This window comes from Eptesicus fuscus, chromosome 1 (assembly GCF_027574615.1).
Source record: "Eptesicus fuscus isolate TK198812 chromosome 1, DD_ASM_mEF_20220401, whole genome shotgun sequence".
Taxonomy (NCBI): Eukaryota; Metazoa; Chordata; class Mammalia; order Chiroptera; family Vespertilionidae; genus Eptesicus; species Eptesicus fuscus.
This window is the reverse complement of record NC_072473.1, coordinates 112,762,741-112,780,379: the sequence shown is the minus strand read 5'-3', so window position 1 is coordinate 112,780,379 and position 17,639 is coordinate 112,762,741. Positions and strand designations below refer to the sequence as shown.

The 17,639-nt window shown below is 38.3% G+C and overlaps 1 protein-coding gene across 1 annotated transcript in view; it reads right to left on the bottom strand.

Annotated features, from left to right (window-relative positions):
- The window catches only part of ENOX2 (ecto-NOX disulfide-thiol exchanger 2), a 321,698-nt gene that overhangs the window by 84,262 nt on the left and 219,797 nt on the right, over nt 1–17,639 (bottom strand). The window lies entirely within an intron of this gene.

Below are 17,639 nucleotides of genomic sequence, written 5' to 3'. Positions count from 1 at the left end.
GTGGTTGCTTCCAACTTTTGGCAATTATGAATAAAACTGCTGTAAACATTTATGTGCATGTTTTTGGGTGGGCATAAATTTTCAACTCCTTTGGGTAAATACCAAGCAGCACAATCACTAGATCATGTGGTAAGAGCATGTTTAGTTTTATAAAAAACTGTCAGCCTTTCTTCCAAAGTAGCCGTACCATTTTGCATTTCCACCAGCAATGAATGAGAGTTCCTGCTGCTCCATATTCTTACCAGTATTTAGTGTCAGTATTCTGGATTTTGGACATTCTTCTAGGTATGCAGTGGTAACTCGTTTTAATTTGTATTTCCCTGATGACATATGATGTGGAGCATCTTTTCATATGCTTATTTTCCATCTGTATATCTTCTTTGGTGAGGTATCTATTAAAGTCTTTGGCCACGCCCTACCAGTTTGGTTCAGTGGATAGAGTGTCAGCCTGTGGACTGAAGGGTCCTGGGTCTGGGCACATACAAGAAGCAACCAATGAATGCATAAATAAGTGGAACAAAAAATTTATTAGATGTTTCTACTTCTCTCTGTCTCTCAAGTCAATAAATAAAAATTTAAGAAAAAAAAAAGAATAGCTGAAGAGGAGTTTTATAACCAAGGATTTACAGAAGAAGCCACATTGAGATTGGCAGGAAGGGCAGAGATGTGAAAAGGGCTGGCCCCACTTCCATGGGAAGGGGCTGAGGTTCCAAAGGGGTATATCACCTATAGGAGGGCTCCCTTTGAGAAGTGTGGAGCCTAAACCCCAGGCCAGGCTCCCAAGCCAAGAGGACCAGAGCTGGAAAGAGGTGCCTACATAACATCTGTCTGTAAAAAGCAGTGGGGTTTCTGTCCATTAAGGAGACATGGAATCCACTGGAGACACATGCATCCCCTTGAAGGGCCAATGTGCAAAATCTCCTTCACAGCCACTCACTCTGGACTCTGGCAGAGAGAGGGTGGTGTGGACTAGAATTACCTAAGGAGAGTCTAAAAGAGCTACAAGGGATCAAGAACTTATTTGAAGAAATAATGACTGAAAACTTTCCTAACTTGGTGAAGGAAAAAGACATACAAGTCCAGGAAGCGCAGAGTCCCAAACAAGATGGACTCAAAGAGTCCCACACCAAGACACATCATAATTAAAGTGGCAAAGTTAAAAACAAAGAGAGAATCTCAAAAGCAGCAAATTATAGTGGAACCCCAGTTCTCGAACTTAATTCATTCTGGAAGGCTGTTTAAGAAGTGACTTGTTGGAAAACTGAATTATTTTCCCCCCATTTATTGTCAAAGCTATTTGAGAAAATCTCAAAAGCAGCAAGATAAAAGCAGCAAATTATAGTGGAACCTCAGTTCTCAAACTTAATTCATTCTGGAAGGCTGTTTAAGAAGTGATTTGTTTGAAAACTGAATTATTTTTCCCCCATTAGGAAAAAATGCACATTGAATTAATCTGTTCCAGACCCACAAATGATTCCGTTTTAACCTTTCTTATTTACAGTACACATCTAATGTACTGTTTAATCTATACATAAATACTTTAAAAACAAATGGACATGAAATGTAAATGAAAATTTGACAAAAAGGAAATGAACAGTAAAAAAATGAAAATTTATGTACATACTAAAACTTATCTTTAATGTTCAGAACTACTGATGACTGATTGTGGAGAGGAGGGATAGAGGGATGGAAGAATGTTATTGTTTGAAGGGGAGTCCTCTTCCATAAAAACGTCAGGTAGCTGTTTTTCTGGGTTTATTTCTCTCTTTTGTCTGTGCTGCACTAGAACTTGTTTCAGGTTCACTAGGCTTCTGTCTCACTAAAAACCTATCCATTGATGTTTGTTTTGCCTGTGTTTTCACACTTGCCTGAAATGAAACACTGCATTGTCATTGAACAAGTTTATCATACAGTTTGCTGCTTCTTTGTCAAGGTGATATTTCTCAACAAAACTTTGCATTTCTCCTCATTTCCCGTGCATTTCTTTGATTAGTAAAGTAGGAATATCCTCCCTTTCCTCCTCCTCCTCTGAAGAGAGCTCCTCAGCTGCCATCTGTTGTTACTCCCACTGAAGGTCTTAGAGTTCCGTGGTGGTCAGTTCAGTGTTTTGGTCCTCCACCAATTCCTCCACATCATCATGATCCACCTCCAAGCACCTAGACTTGCACAGAAACACAATATCCTCCACATCAGACACAGGCTCATCCTCAAAGTCTCTTTCAGCCACCGACTCAGGCCACAATTTCTTTCAGGCTAAATGCATGGTCCTGGAAGACACTTGCCCCATGCTTTGACTCTGATCCTCAAACAAGTGAAGATATTTAAATGTTCCCTCCAGAACTCCCTGAGAGTTAAATTAGTTTCAGCGGTCACCTCAAAACACCTCTTTTTTTGTAGATATTCTTAAAATTAGAAATGACCTGCTGGTCCATGGGCTGGATGACAGGAGTTGTGTTAGGTGGTAAGAACCTAAGAGTGAGGAAGCTATACTCCTCCACCAACTTGGCCTCCAAGCCTGGATGTGGGCAGGAGCAGTGTCCATTACAAGAAGTGCCCTGACTGTAAGTTTTATCCCGGAAGTATTTCTTCATACTTGGGCAAATACTTCAATAAAACTTTTGCTGGCTACCCAAGTTTTGATATTAGCTCTTCAAATCATATTCAACTTGTTTCAAGATATTATTTTTCTTGAAAAGTTGTGGGTTTTCAGAATGGTAGACGAGTCGAAGATTCAATTTAAAGTCCCTACTTGCAAAAAAAAAGAACAATATTCACAACACAATTTCCTGAGATATTAACAACATGAGGTTTAGAGGTAAACGAACTCAAATCCAGGCATTCATTCCTTTGTCACCTGACAGATACATCACTGATAGTACGGGTATCAGCATGAAAGGTTTGTCGGATTGAGAACTGAAGTTTTGTTCAATAACCATTTTTCCCCATGAAAAACTTGGTCAAGACCAGAACTGTTTGAATGGGAGATGTTGCAGAACTGAGGTTTGATTCTACCTACAAAGGAGCACCCACAATACAGTCAGGTGACTTCTCAACAGAAACATTTCAGGCCAAAATGAATTGGCATGAAATGTTCAAAGTGATGAAAAGCAAGGACCTACAACCAAGACTACTTTACTCAGTAAGGCTATCATTTAAAATTGAAGGAGAAATGAAGAGCTTCCCAGAGAAGAAAAAGCCAAAGAAGTTTGTTACCAGCAAAACACTATTACAAAAAAATGTTAAAGGGTCGGCTTTAAAAGTAGTAGTAGTAGAAGAAGAAGAAGAAACAGAGGAAAAGAGTTAAAAGAATAAAATGGTATTAAATACAAACCTATCAGTAATCACTTTAAATGTAAATACCTTAAGTGCTCCAATTAAAAGACATAGGCTAGCTGAATGGATAAGAAAGCAAGACCTATATATATGCTGTCTACAAGAGACCCACCTCAGAATGAAAGATATACACAGACTAAAAGTAAAGGAATGGAAAAATATTTCATGGAAATGAAATAAAAAATTGGGGTAGAAATACTTGTATCTGACAAAATAAAACAAAGGCTACATTAAGAGACAATGAAGAACACTGCACAATCATAAAAGGAGCAATATAATTCTGGTAAGTATTTATGTATCCAACATAAGAGCACCTCAATATGTAAAGCAATCTTGATGGACATAAAAGGAGAGACTGAGAGTAATACAGTCATAGTATGGGATTTTTAACACGCCATTTACATAAATGGATAGATTTTCCAAACAGAAAATCAACAAGGAAACAAATGATGGCCTTAAATGACACACTAGATTAGATGGATTTAATTGATATCTTCAGAACATTTCACACCAAAGCAGCAGAATATACATTATTTTCAAGCATACATGGAACATTTTCTAGAGTAGATCACATGTTACAACACAAAATAAGTCTCAATAAATTTAAGAAGATTGAAATCATATCAAGCACCTTCTCTGATCATAATGGCACGAAACTAGAAATCAAACACAAGAAAAAAAGGAAAAACACACAAAATCATAGAGGCTAAATTCATATTACTAAACAATAAAAGGGTTAACAATGAAATCAAGGAAGAAATAAAAAATTACCTGGAAACATACGAAAATGAGAACAAAATAACACAAAATCTATGGGACTAGTGAAAGCAGTCCTAAGAGGGAAATTCATAGCATTACAGGCCTCAAGAAACAATAAGAAATTCAATAAACTAACTTTACACTTGAAAGAACAGAAAAAAACCCTCAAAAACAAACAAAAAAACACACACAACAAAGCCCAAAGTGAGTAGAAGGAAGGAAATAACAAAGATCACAGTAGAAATAAATGAAATAGAGTAAAAAAAACAATACAAAGAATCAATGAAACCAAGAGCTGGTTCTTTGAAAAGATAAGCAAGATTGATAAACACTTAACCAGACTCATCATGAAAAAAGAGAGGACTCAAATAAATAAAATCAGAAAGAAAAGTAACAACTGACACCAAAGAAATACAAAGGATTGTAAAAAAATATTATGAACAACTATATGCCAATAAATTGGAGAACTTGGACCAAATGGAAACATTACTAGAAACATACAATATTCCAAAACGGAATAAGGAAGAATCAGATAATCTGAATAGACAGATTACAACAAGTAAAACTGAAGCAGTAATAAAAAAAAATCCAGCCGAAACCGGTTTGGCTCAGTGGATAGAGCGTCGGCCTGCGGACTCAAGGGTCCCAGGTTCGATTCCGGTCAAGGGCATGTACCTTGGTTGCGGGCGCATCCCCAGTAGGGGGCGTGCAAGAGGCAGCTGATCGATGTTTCTCTCTCATCAATGTTTCTAACTCTCTATCCCTCTCTCTTCCTCTCTGTAAAAAATCAATAAAATATATTAAAAAAAAAATCCAAAAAAATACCAATCTTGGACCGGATGGCTTCACAGTCAAATTTTTTTCAATCTTTCAAAGATGAACTAACACCTATCATCAAACTACTCCAAAACATTCAAGAGGAGTAAAAACACCCAAGCTCATTCTATCAGGCCAGCATTATCCTAATTCCAAAACCAGATAAAGACACTACAAAGAAAGAAAATTATAAGCCAATATCCCTGAACATACATGCTAAAATACTCAACAAAATATTAAGGAACATGATCCAGCAATACATTATGAAGTTCATACTCTATGTTCAAGTAGGATATACTCCAGGGAGGCAAGGTTGGTACAATATCCACAAATCAATAAACATGATATATCATATAAAATGAAGGATAAAAACCACATGATCATATCAATAGATGTCACAAAAAACATGTGATAAAATCTAGCACCCATTTATGATAAAAATTCTCAGATAAATGAGAATAGATGGAACATACTTCAACATAATGAAGGCCATGTAAGAAAAATCTATAGCCAATATAATACTCAATGGGAAAAAACTAAAAGCATTTCTCTTAATATCAGGAACATGACAGGGTTGTCCATTTTCACCACTCTTAGTCAACATAGTACTGGAAGTTCTAGCCATAGTAATCAGACAAAAAGAAGAAACAAAAGGCATTCGAATTGGAAAGGAGGAAGTAAAACTGTCGTTACATGATATTGTACATAAAAAACCCTATAAGTTTCCACCAAAAAGCTACTAGATCTAATAAATGAATTTGGCAAAGTAGCAGGATACAAAATTAATATTCAGTGGTATTTCTATACACCAATAATGAAAAACAAAAAGAGAAATTAAGAGAACAATCCCTTTTACTATTGCAAGAAAAAAAAGGTATATAGGAATAAATTTAACCAAGGAGGTAAAAGACCTCTACTCGGAAAACTATAGCACATTGGAGAAAGAAACTGAAGAAGATGCAAATAAGTGGAAGCATATACCATGTTAATGAGTTAGAAGAATTAAATCATTAAAGTGTCCATACTACTGAAAAGTAATCTATAGATTCAACAGAATTCTTATTAAAATACCATAGCACGTTTCACAGACCTAAAATGAATATTTCAAAAATTTATAAGGAACCAAAAAAGAGTCTGAATAACCTCAGCAATCTTGAGAAAGAAGAACAAAGTTGGAGGTATCAGAATACCTGGTATCAAACTATACTACAAAGCCACTATAATCAAAACAGACTTGCACTGGCATAAGAACAGACAAATAGATCATTGCAACAGAAAAGAGACCCCAGAAATAAATCTACAACTATATGGTCAATTAATATTTGACAAAGGTGGCAAGAGGATACAATAAAATAAAGACAGTCTTTTCAATAAATGGTGTTGGGAAAATTGGACTGGTACATGCAAAAAAAATGCAACTAGACCACAAACTAACACTATACATGAAAACAAACTCAAAATGTATAAAAGACTTAAATGTAAGCTGTGAAACCATAAAAATCCTAAAAGAAAATATTGGCAGTAAAATCTTAGACATTTCTTGCAGCAATATTTTTGCCTATATGTCTCTGAGGGCAAGGGAAACCAAGGAACAAATAAACAAATGGGACTACATCAAACCAAAAGGTTCTGCACAGCAAAAGAAACCACCACAAAATGAAAAGGGAACCCACTGTATGGGAGGACATATTTGCCAATGACACATCTGATAAAAGGTTAATTTCCAAAATATATAAAGAACTCATACAACTCAATAAAAGGGAGACAAACAACCCAATTAAAAAATGGGCAAATGACCTGAACAGACGCTTCTCCAAAGAGGACATAAAGATGGACAATAGACATGTGAGAAAATGTTCAACATCACTAATTATCAATGAGATATAAATTAAAACCACAATGATATATCACCTCACACCGGCCAGAATGGCTACCATCAATAAATTAACAAACAAGTGCTGGCGAGGATGTAGGAAAAAGGGAAACCTAGTACACTCTTAGTGGAAATACAGACTGGTATAGTTATTATGGGAAACTCTACTTGGAGTTTCCTAAAATAATTAAAAATGGAATTGCCTTTTGACCTAATGATCCCATTTCTGTGACTATATCCTAAGAATCCTGAAACACCAATTTGGAAGAATATATGCATCCTTGTTCATAGCAATGTCATTTACAATAGCCAAGATCTAGAAACTGTCCAAGTGCTCATCATTACATGAGTTGATAAAAAAATTGTAATACACTTACATATAGAATACTATGTGGCCATAAAAAAGAAGGAAATCTTACCTTTTGTGACAGTGCAGATGGACCTGGAGATTATTATGCTAAGTGAAATAAACCATTCAGAGAAAGACAAATACCATATGATCTCACTTTTATGCGGAATCTAATGAACAAAATAAACTTGCAAACAAAATAGGACTAGAGGCATGGATTCATGGAACAGGCTGACAGTTATTAGAGGAGAGGGTGGAGGGGGGAACTGGATGAAAGAATACAAAGGGATTAACCATAGAAGATATATGCATATCCTATAGACACAGACGACATTGTGGTGATAAACAGAGAGAAGGGGGAGGTGAGGACCAGGTGGATATGGGTAAAGGAGGGGAAAATGGGGACATCTTTAATAATGTCAACAATAAAAATAAAGTTGAAAAAAGAAACAAGTTTAGTATGTTGGTATTATCTCACCCACTATATTCTTTATTAAGACAAAAGATCTACTTCTCCAGCAATTTACTCTTTATAATTCTCTTTCTTCTGTCCAGGGTTATATCCATTGGTTTTTATGCTTCTTGTAATTTTGTTACATAGTATTGTACAAAGTTGAGAGAGGATTTTGTCAACAAGCATCTACTGAAAGTCTGCTAAGAGCAGGAAGCAATCCTGGGTAGTGATGAAGAACATGGATTCGGGAGTCCGATGGCTCTGGACTAGAGTCTAGCTCTACTACTATAATGTGCTCATTCTCTTTCTCTCTTTTCTTTTCTTCTCTTTTTGCTGGTCTGCATTCCAGACTTCTTTTCATATTTACTGTTCATTAGTTGAATATTCTCTATGTGTCAGACACCATTCTAGTTGTTGAAAACATTATGGCGTGTCAAACAGGTTTCATCTTTGGTCTTACCAAGCTATACTCCAGTGGAGGAGGGAGACATTAAAATACAAATGAATATAAAAGAAATACATATTATGATAAGTGCCCTGAGTAAATAACTGGGTTTGATAAGAAAAAAGGGAAATGAAAAAGTTAGGAAAATGATAATATCTACCTGGTAGGTTTGTTGTAGGTTAAATTAGATAATGTGGGTAAACAATTTAGCATGGCTCCTGGCTCATACTGAACCCTTGGTAAGTGGTAATAATAACATGGTAATAGTTAGGATGATGACAATGAAGTGGCCTCAGCCCTTAAAGGGCTTAAAGTCTACTGAAAGATACAGTATATACATGAATTATTATAATTCATCATATGGATATGAAACTGAGGCACAGAGCTTAAGTAATCAGCTCAATATCACACAGCTAAAAGTGGTAGAATAGAAATATGAACCCAGGAAGCTCTGATGCCAATGACCAGTGTTATCTGTCACACTGAACTCCCTCCCAAAGAGCCCCTTTATTTTCTCTGTTCTCCTAGCTCACTGAGCACATACTATTATAATCATTACCATATTATATTTTTATCAACTCTTTCTATATCTAAATATCCCCCTAGACTCTGGAATCCCTTATTTCTCCTTGTTATTCATAGTATCTAGACACCCATGTCTGACATGGAGATGTTCAAGAAACTATTTTAAACAAATGAATGAATAAATATATGAATATATAAGAAAGTCCTGCACAGACATTCTTCATCCCAGAAGCAGGTGCCAAGCTATTCAGAATGGGATACTAATCTGTTGTTGTATTAAGATAAAATCTCTTTTGGTGGTTTTCTTCTGAGTACAGAATATTAAACATTTTAAATGAAGAGTGAGAAGAAGATAAAATGGTGATAAATTGAGGTATATTCTAACATGCTGATAATATGAGAAAAATCACATTACAGAGATACAAAATTTAAGGTAGTAGATAAATTTGGAGATGAGAAAATAATTTTCACAGAGGAATTCTTCATGGGTAAGAAGGAACTGACTGGAATTTCTTTGCGAATTTAAGGTAATTAAATTTACTAAAATAAATGTGCATGTAGCAGCCATATTTGTTAGTTCCTTAAAGGCAGAGGATATAAACCTCATTTACTTTTGTATATTCTACAGTGACTAGCTCAAAGTAGGTGCCAATAAGTGTGCTTTTAAATAAGTTAACTCTGAAAGAACTTAGCAATTGTACAAAGTGTGGCTTACCTGCAATGCCTATTTCATAGACCCACATCCACATAAAATCTCTTTGCATTGTGCGGTCCTGAACCATGCACTTAGGGCTCTAGAAGGAAGATAGTGGTCCAAAGCTGGGTGAGACATTAGACCTCTGGAATATACCAGGACTTATATAAATGGTGAATAATAGTATTAATGATAGTAATTATAGCAAGACTAATAATAGTTAATACATTTAATACTTATATATGCCAGGCATTCTTCTAGGTACTCTATGCACATTAATTTAAAACTCACAGCAATTTATAAAGCACAACCTCTCATTATTCTTGTAATTATCCCAATTTATGGCTAAGGTACCAGAAATAGATAATTTAATCAACCTGTTCATGGTCATATAGCTAGATTGCAGTGGAGCCAGGATTCAAACCCAGGCAGTTTGGCTCCTTAGCTACTATGCTATACTCTTAACTACTATGCTATACTAAACTAGGGAAGTCATGAAGTTATAGAATATTTGAGCTGGGAGGGCTATAGAACTCATCATTATAGAGATGGGGGCTCCAATCTATTGCAGTGGTTCTTAACTGGGGCTAATTTTGCATTCCAGGGTATATTTGGAAAAATCTTTGGTTGTCACAGTTAGGGGCTGGGCACAGAGGCCAGGGATACCATTAAACATCCTACAATGTATAACACAGCCACCCCCACCCCCAACAGCAAACAATTACCTGGTGCAAAATGTCAATAGTGCCAATGTTGAGAAACCCTGTTTTGTTGCAGCAATTTTCATGTGTTCTTCCTGGAGAGTCCCTTATATCCCTGGTTTCTCACAATCCCTTCCCATCCACCACATGTGCAGCCAATCCCAACATCTACAGTTTATGCTCTACTCCTTTATGCTATCATGCTAAAACTAAACTGATTACCTCCTCCCAACCAAGAACATGTTTAGCATGGTTACTTTTATGCTTCACACGAAAGAAATGATCTTCTTGGTAGGGAGTCTAGGAGCCATGGAAGGCTGACAGGTACTTGTTTATAGAGTGGTCCTGGGAATGGCACTAGGAATATCATGACAAGGGAAAGAGAGAGGAAGTTTAGAAAATGTTTGCATGGAAGACAGAAGAAATCCCCATCTCTAGCATATCACATTCATACTGTAGGCACACAGGAAGTATTTCCTGTGAAAGATTACAGCACAAGGGCACGATTTGGTGTCCTAGAACTAATAACAGTGTGCTTCCTGTCTCTGGTTAAGAAAAAGGAAACAGCAGGATAAATCATGTTTTTGGTCTGCATTAAGCCTAGGGCTCAAGGTTTTATCTTCTGTTTGGTATTTATTGCTCATGAAGCAATATATTGTGCATTGTAGGTGTTATTTTGAACCCTTCTTCATTTTCTTTGAAAAGTAACAATCTATCATGGTTTGTGATCAATGCACTGCAGCTACACTCTTTCTTTGACCACAAACGTCACCAGTAGTGACACCACAACTTGCAACATCTCTATGCAGGGTGAGACAACTGACAGAGGCTTTTGTAAGGCATGGTTCCCTGGTGACAAGGTTCCCAGGTGGTTTAAGAGAGAAGATACTATTAGGCAAGCAAGGGCTTTGTCTCCTTGTGGATGTTACCAAGGAAATATCAAGGAGCCCTCAAAGGTGTCCAGATGTTACAGTGTGTTCTTCCTTGGGGAAGGGGAGGGGAAAAGAAAAGGCAAAGGAAAAATAAAAGGAAAAGGGAAGGTTTTTATACTAGCCTATATAGTAGAGAATCATTCTCACATGGACTGTGAGTATGGCGGGTGCAGGGTGGGAGACAGCAGCTTGATCCTCATGGTATGCAAATGAAAACCTCCAGGTAGAGGGTACTTTCACAAACTGAGACTCGCCCAACTGGGAAGATTCACTATTCTAGTCTATAAGCTGGAGGATCCTAGAGATAGCCACATCTATATTAGAGCAGTTATAAGGATGTTCAATGCTTTTAACTAGATCTATAAGAAGCTAGGGCACCAAGCCAGACTTCCAGATGGCAGTTAAGGGGAGTGGGACTGTATCAAGGAAGAAGTCCGTAGGTTTTGGCATGTGCCTCTCCAAGGAACTCACAGTATATACTCTAAATTTATGAAGGCAACAGGGTATAGTGGAAAGAATACAGACCTTGGGCCAGACAGATCTAAAATCAAACCTGGGATCTATTATTTACTGGCTTTGTGACCTTAGTCAAATTCTGCAAACTTTATAGCCTGTTTATTCATCTATAGTTGGAGATAATGATGCCTATCTCTCAGGCACTAAGCTAATGATAATAATGTTGATTTCTAATATTGACTTAAATCCTTATTATGTGCCAAACACAGTTTTAAGTTTTTATATGTTTATGTAATATAATCCCCACAAATCCATGAGAGATAATATTTATCATTAGACCTATTTTACAGATAAGGAAAAGGAAACACAAAGAAGTTAGGAAGTTGCCCAAGGTCACAGATAGAGTTAAAACTGGAGTTGAAATTAAAATTCAGGCAATACTGCTCCAGAGCCCACACTTCCAGCCACTGAGCTAGATATCATCACTACAGTATAAAGAATGCGGAGCTGGATATCTGACATAGAGCAAGTACTCAATCATGATCTTAGTTACACTTCCTTTATCTTTCCCTTCCTTTTTACCAATTAGGGAAGAAACCATTCATTTGCCCTATGGGGGTAGCTTCTCTCTGAACTGAAACCAGGGGCCTCCTCTGTTATTTTGGGGTGGGCTGGCACAGGTTGAAGAATCTCAAGGATAGTCCTTGTCACTTCCTAAGGTCATTACCTAAATGTGAGCCAGGTGAATAGACTTAGGTTGGATGCAGGCATTCTGGAATGCTGGTAGGCTCAACCATGGGAACCTTGGAAAGCTTCTTCAATAAGAGTAGTGGCTAACTGCACTAGAGAAGTTCTCTGGACTAAGGTCCAGAATTCCCTACTCCTGGCTCCTTGGGCTTCTGAAATACCAGTGAACTCACACTACCCAGCTCAAGGGTGAATGGTTGACTGTGGCCCTCTAATCTTTAGGACTGCATCATCACATCCATTCCATATTTCCTCACTTAATATTTAGATAAACAACACTGAAATAAAAAAATGGATGGCAAAAATGCTACCTTACCCTAGATATTTTAACATCTGCATTAATTGCCTAAGTCACATAGTCATTTTCCTGGTTTTGAAACAGAAATATTAATATTACTGTCAGGACCCCAAATGTTGTAGCTACTGGTTTTCAACTAGAAATTTTAATATTTATCAAATCAACTAATTGCATTTCACATTCTGAGCATGCTCTTTAAGTTAATGGCATGCCTGGTGGTAAAGGGGGGATTGAGAAAGGAGTGATAGAAGAATGAGCTCTGTAAGTTCCCAAAGTTCCGTAATCTATGCTTTTCTAAGGTAGGTTGACTTGGTAACCCTGCTGCTATGCTATTTGAAGTTTGGCAAGATGTTTGGAGGGAAAAAACTAATAATATTGGGATGAATCCACAAGCCATTTCCCTTTAGCTATTATTGCTGATAATCTTTCAAACATGTCTCAGTCCACTTCCTAGCCATAGGAGATAGAGTACAACAAAGAAACAAAGAGAAATATAGCATGGACTAGATATGGAATTAGGAGGGCTGAGTTTGAACTCTGGCTTGACTATTCACTTGCTGTGAAACAATCACCCATACCTGTGTCTGTCAAAATGCAGTCCCAATATGAACATCAGAATCACCTTAATATTATATTAACAAATATAATATAATGTGTTAAATTCATCACTATTGGGTGGTATCAAGGTGAAAAATCCATGTTTTCCTGCCCATTGAGGGGCTCATAGACTAGCAGGAGAGACAGACATGAAAAGAAAAACTATTACATAGTTTGATAATGACTAAACAGGAAGATATGAAGAAGGGAGAGGTAGTTACTCTGCTAGGAGGAGAGGTGGTAGTGAAGGATGAAGAGCATAGAGGAAGTGATGTGAAGCTGGAGAAGGTGACTTTAAAGTGAGTTTTGAAAGATACGTCAATTATTATGGTACTCTGGCTATCTTAAAATGTGTAGGAGATAAGGCTGTATTTGTGCTAAGTCTAAAACCTGGAATAGAAATTGTTCTTGTTTGGGGGATGAGCATTGGTGGCAAATATTTTTCATATCATTTTACTTATTATTTCTCTCTCCTACAAGTAGAATGTTAAAAATCTGGAATAATTTTGTATTTTCCAGCCAGTTGGACTTTGAAAGGGTGAGTATGAGACTATACTGTTAACTGGCTTTTCAAGTCACTAACTACAAGGCCATGGTCTAAGTCATTGGGGTGCAACACTGGCCATGACCACTATAAATAAGTTAAGTGTTAAATCCTACTGATAAAGGGAACTTTGGCTTGAGAACTAGCTGCCTCAGTAAAGTCATCCTCAAATATTAAGAGCAATGCTATATATACACATACAGACACAGGAGGCAGTGACTAATAGCTCTGCGTTGGCCCAGCAGGCCTGGCCCCTTTCTAGAATCTTTGTCTATATAGGCAGCCTAACTCGAGTTTTCAAATTCTACGTCAATTTGACAAATTGACGGAACTTTTAGTATACAGAACTTCACACTGCCTCACCACCCTTTATGTTTTAAAGTGACTTTTTTTTTCTGCAACACACTTCCATCAAATCTATTATGTCTTTGGCTAGACCAAGCACGATAAACTCTCAAGCCTTAATGCTATGTGACCCTGAAAGAAGAAAAATGTGGTTATAACAATAGTTAAGATCATGGTCTTTGGATTAGATATGAGTTCTAATCCTGATCTGCCACTTATTAGCTGAATGATGCTAGGAATGTGACATAATGTCTCTGTTCTTCATTTTCCACATCTGAAAAATGAGGACAATAATAGTACCTATCTCACAGGGCTGTGGTAAGGAGTAAAGGAGGAAAATGTGAAAAAGGGGCCCATTACAGTGACTAGCTTCAGTAAGTAGTTGTAGAATACCAGTAATTATTATTAATATATTAACCACATTATACATTACATCTGATAGCTTATGGAAAACAGGGGCCACTGCAGGTGGAGACAGTGTTATAATTCCTTCAGGTGAAAAGTACAGGACAGTACCAATATGGGAACCAGCCATTAATAATAATGGGGAATGCATTTAAATAAAAAAGAACAAGGTAGCTTTTCTTTAACTTGTTCTTTACCAAGAATTCTGCCACAAAGAACAGTGGGACTAATTTATATGCCTCTTATATGACTGATGCATTTCCCAAAAGTGGTACTGCAAATAAAATCCTCAAAATATTTTTCTGGTGTTACCCTCACCCTCCATTCTATATATCCCCCAATCCACCAGACCAGCTGCCAAAATCAATTTTGCTTTTTTCTCCAAAAGCATGCATGGCATTTGCATCTGTGCTTTTTCTCTTGCAATCACCCCATCTGATAAGGACGGGAGGCAATGGGGTAGGCAAGAGAAGAAGTTGTTATTCATCACTAGCTTTCCAATAAAACAGAGTAAGGTTATAGCCATGACTATGATCTCTGTAACAGCTGGGCAGAGGATATCCACTGTATCACTCTACTTGAGGAGCAATCCACATGCAAGTGATGTGATTGTTAGTTTGTGATTCTGAGACAGTATTAATAACTAGAGGCCCGGTGCACAAAATTCGTGCACGGAGGGGGGTTGTCCCTCAGGCCAGCCTGTACCCTCTCCAATTTGGGACCCCTCAAGGTATGTCCGACTGCCCGTTTAGGCCCAATCCCTGGGATCGGGCCTAAACGGGCTGTCGGACATCCCTCTCACAATCCAGGACTGCTAGCTCCCAACTGCTCGCCTGCCTGCCTTCCTGATTGCCCCTAACCGCTTCTGCCTGCCAGCCTGATCACCCCCTAAGCACTCTGCCGCCAGCCTGTTTGCCCCCAACTTCCCTCCTCTGCCGGCCTGGTTACCCCTAACTGCCCTCTCCTGCAGGGTTGATCACCTCCAACTGCCCTCTCTTGCAGGCCTGGTCCTTCTCAACTGCCCTCCCTTGCAGGCCGGGTGCCTCCCAACTGCCCTCCCCTGCTGGCCATCTTGTGGTGGCCATCTTGTGTCCACATGGGGGCAGGATCGTTGACCACATGGGGGCAGCTATATTGTGTGTTGCAGTGATGATCAATCTGCATAGTACTCTTTGATTAGATAGGATAGAGGCCTGGTACAGGGGTGGGGGCCAGCTGGTTTGCCCTGAAGGGTGTCCCTGAACAGGGCGGGGTTCCCATGGGGCATGGGGCGGCCTGAGCGAGGGGCCTGTTGTGGTTTGCAGGCCGGCCATGCCCCCTGGCAACGCAAGCGGAGGCCCTGGTATCTGCAATTTATTTTTCTTCTACAATTGAAACTTTGTAGCCTGGAGCAGAGCCAAGCCTGGGGCTCCCTCCGAGGCCCGCAGCAATTTGTGTTGGGGTTATAATTGAAACTTTGTTGCCTTAAGCGGGTGGGCCCCGCCAGGGTGTGTGGAAAGCTTTGCTTCCCCTGTTGCCAGCGGCAACCCTGGCCTGCTCTCTCAAACTCCATTCTGCCGCCATTTGTTTGATTTTGTTACCTTCTATAATTGAAACTTTGTAGCTTGAGTGGAGGCTTAGGCCTGCAACGGCTGGCAGAAAGCTTGGCTTCCTCTGTTACCTAGGAAACCTTGCTCTCTGTGGCTGTAGCCATCTTGGTTTGGGTTAATTTGCATACTTGCTCTGATTGGATGGTGGGCGTGGCCTGTGGGCGTGGCCTGTGGGTGTGTCGGAGGTATGGTCAATTTGCATATTTGTCTATTATTAGATAGGATAGTGCCTAGCCAGAAAATAATTCTTACATATGATGTACTTTGCCACATTTAATTCAATAGTTCTTCTGAATATTTTTAAATATATTTTTTATTGATTTCAGAGAGGAAGGAGAGAGAGAGAGAGAGAGAGAGAGAGAGAGAGAGAGGGAGAGGAAGGGAGATGGCAACATCAATGATGAGAATCATTGATTGGCTACCTCCTGCATGCCCCCTACCAGGGACCGAGCCTGCAACCCACCTAGGTATGTGCCCTTGACCGGAATCAAACCTGGGATCCTTCAGTCCATAGGCTGAAACTCTATCCACTGAGTCAAACTGGCTAGGAGTCTTCTGAGTATTTTAATACAGCAACATAGCAGTCCAAATAACAAACACATGTGAGTTATTGATTTTCCTTCTTTTAACCCATTTTGCCATAAATTACATTTTCTTCTTGAGTGAATTTCCAGGCCACTAGTGACATAATTTTTTATCTATTGGTGTTTTTTTTTTAATTGGTAACCACAGCTTATGTTAAAAAATAATGCAACTAGGTTGGTGATGCTCTTCAGAGCAAACCTTCCAGGGAATGGTTGAGCAAATTTGATTTGAAAATGATTACAAAGGGTGAATTCCCTATAAATAATGAATTGGAAAGAAAATTAGGCTGGGAGTATTTGCTTATGCACTTATTTCCACATGGAAGAAAAGCAATAATTCCTGTCAGCCTGTGCTTACAGCATGCCTAGACTGGCCAGATAGAAACCAACCAGTGATGAAAATAAATACACAAGCCCACCTGTTCACTGCATTTTTTTGTCAGATCCAACACCAAGGAAAGCCATTAAGATAATAAGTCTTTGGGTAACAACTCATAAATCCATGGTTATAGTTCAAGAACTTAACTTCAAATTCCCAGATTATCATGCCTCTGTTCTTTGCTCTCTCATAAGCTAGAAGTTCACTGTCAGAAAGGGGGAGGAAAAAGGGGGATGCAAGGCAGCTGGAGGAAACATAAGCTGTTAAAAATTAAGACAACTAAGTTGGTGTTGATCTTCAGAGAAAACCTTTCAGGTATTGGTAGAAAAGCCATATTCATTGACCCCGGGAAAATTCTGGGAAAGCATGCTCTCCTCACAAATCACAACATCTTGAGAAACTAACTGATATGTCACTTGGAAACACAGTCAGGGCAAATAGGCTGAGGTGTTTATCAAAGTGCACCTAGCTTTCAAGAGTACCATTCCTTAAAAATGTAAAACTAATTTCTGTATATCAAATCCTATTTTCCACTGAATCATGCTGTCTTTTTCTCTTTGCTTATATTAAATATTTAGTAGATACAAAGGGGAATTTATGTTATAAGTGTAAAGTAAAAAATAATGATGCAAAGAAAATTGTATATTCAACATGCAGTTTAAGGAAAATAATATGACCATTACCTTTAAAGGTCACCAGGTGCCCCTCCCTGATTTTGTCAATTTCCCCTCAGAGATATCCACTGTTCTGAATTTTGTGCTAATCATTTCTTGCTTATCTTTATAGTACTAATAGAGGCCCTGTGCATGACATT